Source organism: Rhagoletis zephyria, unplaced genomic scaffold (genome assembly GCF_001687245.7).
Source record: "Rhagoletis zephyria isolate East Lansing unplaced genomic scaffold, Rhagoletis_zephyria_1.1 Rzeph_scaffold_00051, whole genome shotgun sequence".
Taxonomy (NCBI): domain Eukaryota; kingdom Metazoa; phylum Arthropoda; class Insecta; order Diptera; family Tephritidae; genus Rhagoletis; species Rhagoletis zephyria.
The window spans coordinates 240,368-246,795 of NW_016157135.1; the positions used below are offsets into that span (position 1 = coordinate 240,368).

The 6,428-nt window shown below is 34.6% G+C and overlaps 1 non-coding gene across 1 annotated transcript; it reads left to right on the top strand.

Annotated features, from left to right (window-relative positions):
* The first annotated feature begins 3,819 nt into the window (after nt 1-3,819).
* Nucleotides 3,820-3,892, top strand: TRNAK-UUU (transfer RNA lysine (anticodon UUU)). Its single transcript has one exon. It is a non-coding gene; the product is annotated as a tRNA-Lys (tRNA).
* Nucleotides 3,893-6,428: the final 2,536 nt, after the last annotated feature.

Below are 6,428 nucleotides of genomic sequence, written 5' to 3' on the forward strand. Positions count from 1 at the left end.
ATACGTATATTTATACAGATTCTTGTTGAAAAATAGATACTTTTCAGTAGTAGTTTTACATGCTCTTTTTAGAGTGTACTTGCTATTTATTATATTTACTTTGCAAAATACTTATGCACAAAAAATGTACTTTATAAATTGAAATTACAAATGTTTGATTTTATGCACATGTATTCCAAGTCCTTAGGATGGGTTAAATTATGTCTTTTTGGTGAAAGTGTTTGGTTTTCTTACAAATTATGAGATGTATATGTAAAAAAAGAAAATTGGATACATTTGGATACATTTTTGGCTTGGTCAGGGATACATTTTCTTGAGACGGCGCGGCAACACTGGCCAGGACCAGTGGCCGGACTTCTACCACATTGTGGTAGATCTACCACTTTTTGGAGCATCCACCACATCTACCACACCAGGTCAGAAATCTACCTCATATTTGCATTTATGGGTAGTTATAATTTAGCTCCACATGATTTTCTTTATTTGTTTAATTTTGGGAGCAAAAATTGTACAACACTATGTGGTAACAAGTAGGGACACGATATCGAACCGAAAGTATCGATATAGTACACATTTAAAGTATCGGGAGAAAAATATCGGGTACCCATTAATATCGTAATAAAAAGACTCGATATTCCAAATATCAATTCAAAATTCAAAAAACTAAATCTGATTATTGGTATCATTTTCTATTAAAGAATTAACACTTTGCACTTTAATAAGTAACGGGTGATTTTTTTGAGGTTAGGATTTTCATGCATTAGTATTTGACAGATCACGTGGGATTTCAGACATGGTGTCAAAGAGAAAGATGCTCAGTATGCTTTGACATTTCATCATGAATAGACTTACTAACGAGCAACGCTTGCAAATCATTGAATTTTATTACCAAAATCAGTGTTCGGTTCGAAATGTGTTTCGCAAACCCAATTGCTGCGAACGGCGACGAATCGACATTTCACGGTCTTCAGCAACACTCTCAGAAACAGACGCAATATTCTCTTCTGTACGCACTGTACGCATTCGTGTGGTTGGTTTAATGTCCAATAAAGTAAACTGAGTGCGAAACTTGGTCACAATCGCATTAATTGTTTGCTCACTTGGTCGATTATGTAGACCATAAATCGGACGTAAAGCGAACCGAACACTGATTTTGGTAATAAAATTCAATGATTTGCAAGCGTTGCTCGTTAGTAAGTCTATTCATGATGAAATGTCAAAGCATACTGAGCATCTTTCTCTTTGACACCATGTCTGAAATCCCACGTGATCTGTCAAATACTAATGCATGAAAATCCTAACCTCAAAAAAATCACCCGTTACATCACTGAAGGCGCGCCACATACCAACATAANGGTCAGAAATCTACCTCATATTTGCATTTATGGGTAGTTATAATTTAGCTCCACATGATTTTCTTTATTTGTTTAATTTTGGGAGCAAAAATTGTACAACACTATGTGGTAACAAGTAGGGACACGATATCGAACCGAAAGTATCGATATAGTACACATTTAAAGTATCGGGAGAAAAATATCGGGTACCCATTAATATCGTAATAAAAAGACTCGATATTCCAAATATCAATTCAAAATTCAAAAAACTAAATCTGATTATTGGTATCATTTTCTATTAAAGAATTAACACTTTGCACTTTAATAAGTAACGGGTGATTTTTTTGAGGTTAGGATTTTCATGCATTAGTATTTGACAGATCACGTGGGATTTCAGACATGGTGTCAAAGAGAAAGATGCTCAGTATGCTTTGACATTTCATCATGAATAGACTTACTAACGAGCAACGCTTGCAAATCATTGAATTTTATTACCAAAATCAGTGTTCGGTTCGAAATGTGTTTCGCACACCCAATTGCTGCGAACGGCGACGAATCGACATTTCACGGTCTTCAGCAACACTCTCAGAAACAGACGCAATATTCTCTTCTGTACGCACTGTACGCATTCGTGTGGTTGGTTTAATGTCCAATAAAGTAAACTGAGTGCGAAACTTGGTCACAATCGCATTAATTGTTTGCTCACTTGGTCGATTATGTAGACCATAAATCGGACGTAAAGCGAACCGAACACTGATTTTGGTAATAAAATTCAATGATTTGCAAGCGTTGCTCGTTAGTAAGTCTATTCATGATGAAATGTCAAAGCATACTGAGCATCTTTCTCTTTGACACCATGTCTGAAATCCCACGTGATCTGTCAAATACTAATGCATGAAAATCCTAACCTCAAAAAAATCACCCGTTACATCACTGAAGGCGCGCCACATACCAACATAAGATAGTACACATTTCTGCGCTTTAAAGGGCAAAATATATCCATATTGCTTTACATATAAATTCCAAAGTAGGTAAGGTTATAGTACGACATAGATTTACAAGAAATGGCATGTTTAAAAACAATATTAACAACAAAACTTTTAATAGAAATTTTAGTAAGGACAAATTTTCACATTTTGGAATTTGGAAAATTAACTTTAAGTATTTCAAACAGTACTAGAAAAAGTTGTATACAAATAGTCTTGCGCAATTCCCAGAGTTTTGACGTTTTAATTTTATTTTCTAATACTTTGTCATACAAATGTATCATTATTTACATTAACTTTGTAATGTACATTTACGATTCGATATGATACAAGGGTTCTGGTACTCAATTCCAAGAAATATCGTTTGAAAACTTTCGAGTAAAAAGTATCGGTATCGCATTCCCGGCGGCGATGAGATTTCTCAAGGTAAAGTAAAGGAAGCCGAATGGGAGGAGAAAAGAAATTGTCAAACAGTGAATTTTCTCAATTTCCGAACCCTGAGATCTACCACTTTTTTTCTAAATCTACCATATTTTTTCCAGAATCTTCTACACAGAATTTTTATTAAGTCCGATGACTGTCCAGGACTTTTGCTACCAAGTATAAGCTTACCTTCTTCCATTATCCCGTCGCATCACATCTGAACCCTGGCTCTGAGATTCCTTAAGTCTAAATCAGTTATTCAAGGTTTTCGCAAATCAATCTTTGAAAAAAGTTAAAAAAAACAGCAACAAAAATCTTAAGCTTAATTTCTTTTGTCATCTGAGTGTATTTTTTTTAAGTTCTTTAAGAAACTATTTTTATTCATAACAAACTCCATTTTTGGAGGTATTTTCAAATCGGTCATCAGTCGGACGTCTTCAAATATATTAGATTTTGTAATCCCGGCGGAAAAGCCGCAAATTTTTTTGGTGAAGCAGTCTAATGTACATATGTGCTTGTATATGTTCGTATGTACATATAGTGCTTATCATAACTTTACGACACTCAAATGTTGGCAAGATTTGACTATTTTTTGTATGATTTTTAGATTTAAATGATTCTATGCGAAGAATGATCGGCGATATTTTCCTTCAACAAAAAAATTTTCAAAAATCAACGGTAAGTCCCATCTACTTCAAACTTGCACTTTGCTTAAATTAAATGGGCTACAAAACTGTTTACTCGAAATCTATCTAACAAATCTAATTTCAAAGGTTGAAATTTTTACGAAAGAAATAGTTATGATAAGCACTATATGTACATACAAACATATACAAGAACATAGTATATACATTAGACATACGTTTACATATGCATACATAAATATAAACGTGCATACACATATATACATATGTATATGTGTAATCGTAGAATTTTGTCAGAGGTTAAGAGTTTTATACTAACTCATATACAACTTAAACCAAAATTGTCTAACATTCAATGAATTGCACACGTACAATAATAAATCAAACCATTCTCCTGTTTGTTGTTTCCATTATTCCAGTAGTACTGCATGTGCCCGGGTAGCTCAGTCGGTAGAGCATTGGACTTTTAATCCAAGGGTCCAGGGTTCAAGTCCCTGCTCGGGCGATAGGTCTTTTTTTACTAATATTTGTTTTTTTTCCTTTTGTATATAAGGAACGGAAATTATTTATTTTACAAAGCGAAGAAAACAACAACAACAACAAATTTAACATCAAGAAATTTACTGTACTACTTTGAGTCTGGCTTAATTTCTATGCACAGAAATATCGCTTATTTACTTCATTACTTCATAATCCAAAAATTACAAATATTGAGCTAAGTAAACCAAAGCAGAAACAAGATCATCGATACTTGTTATTGAACTTAGAAATCCAATTCTTATTATCAAAAAATCTAAGAAAATATAATTTTAAAATAAACAAGAATATATTTTCTTGATTTAGTCTTGATATACACTAAAAAAAAATAAGAAAACGTTTTTCCAAATCAACAAAATTTTTTCTTGAAAATTATTTAATAAATTATTTCATCCTCCGTGATCCTCCGATCAAACAGTCGCAATGTCGAGGGATTCGAGGTTCGAGTCCTAGAGCAGGGATTAATTTTGGAAACATTTGTGTTATTAATTATATTTTTTTTATTGTAATTTTTTAATTCTATTTTAAAAAGAAAAAATATAGCTCATTTATTTTTTATGGCATTTGAGTATGTAATTAGGTTTTTCCATATGAAATAAATTTTGCAATTTGTAATTTATATTTCAATTGAAATAATTGACTTACTTTACTATAACCACCTCCAAGCGGACTCGAACCTGCGATCTCAGAACCAGAAGCAGTAGTCTTCAAGTGACGCCACAGCCGACATTTTTCAGGAAAGCAATTAGGAGCGTTTTAGTTTTGGCATTGACAATTCAAAGGCAGAAATCGCTTTATGTACATACATACATGATATGATATCGGCACATGTATAAATTTCTTAGGCCCACTTTCAGAACAGCAGGTTGTCTGTATAACTCAGAGTTTATCGATTTAACTGATAAGTTTTCTTGCACAACAGTAGATTAGGCATTAGCTCAGAGCTAAAAACATAAATAATTACTCCAGCAATTTTTCGAAGATTAACTTGCTAACTCTACGCAATAATGCTTAATGTATGCAATAGAGATGGGCGCGGGATACCGGGACCCGCGGGACCCACGGTACTGATTTCATAATGGAAGGGATGGGCTTCAGGGTGACGCAAAATTTAGTGTCGCGCTTCCTTTTCCAGGCTGTTGACTTCGTGTGAAAGACCTGGCAGTATTTACGGTCAGAATGCAATGTGAGGTTGGGCAAGGCAATTGGTACACAGACACGACGACGGTTATCGTATGGGGGTTTGATACCATCGAAAACACGAAAACAGGCAAGAGCAGCCGGACCACGCTTGGTTTTGTGTTGAATCATACCTCGCTCAGCTTTGGAGAAGATGCGTGATGGAGCACGGAAGCGATATGGAACCCTAACAGGATTCATATTGCAGCGTTTATGAAAGTAAGCCAACTACTTGACTATGTTCTTTTAGAAACGCCCGGAGAGATTGAACTCTTCAAAACGCACAACAGCTACTTTATCACCTTGCACCAATAACGGAGGCCAAGCGGCCAACTGGGTGGCCATGAGAACCAATTCACTAATAAAAGGTTTGCTCAGAAAACAGTTTTCTCGCTCCCTCATGACAAAATCGGCTCCCTTAGCAAGGCACTATGTGTGGGTTCGTGTGTGTGTGCAAAGTTTTTGTAAGGGAGTTAAGGGAGTGTCAAAACTCTAATTTCACTAGTGAGCAAACCTTTAATTTTTGAATCATGATGTTATATACCTTGTTTATACCGACACATAAAGCGTTTTGCCCCAGTTTGCTGTGATTCAAAACAGAGGCATAAACCAACTTTCAATACGCTCAGAAATTCAAAAGTGTATTGACTCGAATTTGTTTTCCAATCGCTTTTTTATTTCTCACATCGGTTAGAAAGCTGGTTTTCTTTATACAGCCCGTTTTACAATTGAATCGTTATAATAACAAATTTAAATTCTTATTCGCTTCCATTTCGGTTCACTGCGCAAATTATTTATTAAAAATATCGAATAAAATAACAACTTTTGTTTACTTTTGAACACGGTTTCAGCGAGTGCCCTGAAATTACACCGGTATGTACTAGGGCTGACGATTTCACCTGGGTAATGAGCTACCCGGGTGGCCGAAAAAATGTGGAGAAGTAAAAATTAAGCGCACTTGCGATTATATGCCGCAAACGAACGTACATAGGGAAAATCTATAAGAACATTCCATACCATATGGGGAAATATTATAATAAATATTCGTATCCAAAGGTAGTAGCAATAATTTTACGATTGTAAAAGTATTAAACTGTAGGGAGCTAAAAAAATAATAAAAATAATTTCGTTTTCATAAAATATGACTACACTCAGAAAAAGGTTTAGTTATAATTACCAAGATTTGGTTATAGTGACCAAGTGGCATAGTTGGATATGGCGAAATAAATATCTAGTTCACGAAAGTCTGCAATTTACTTGAGACTTCTAGTTGGGACAAATGTATATTTGATAATAATTACAAAACGACTACCTTGAGTGGACAA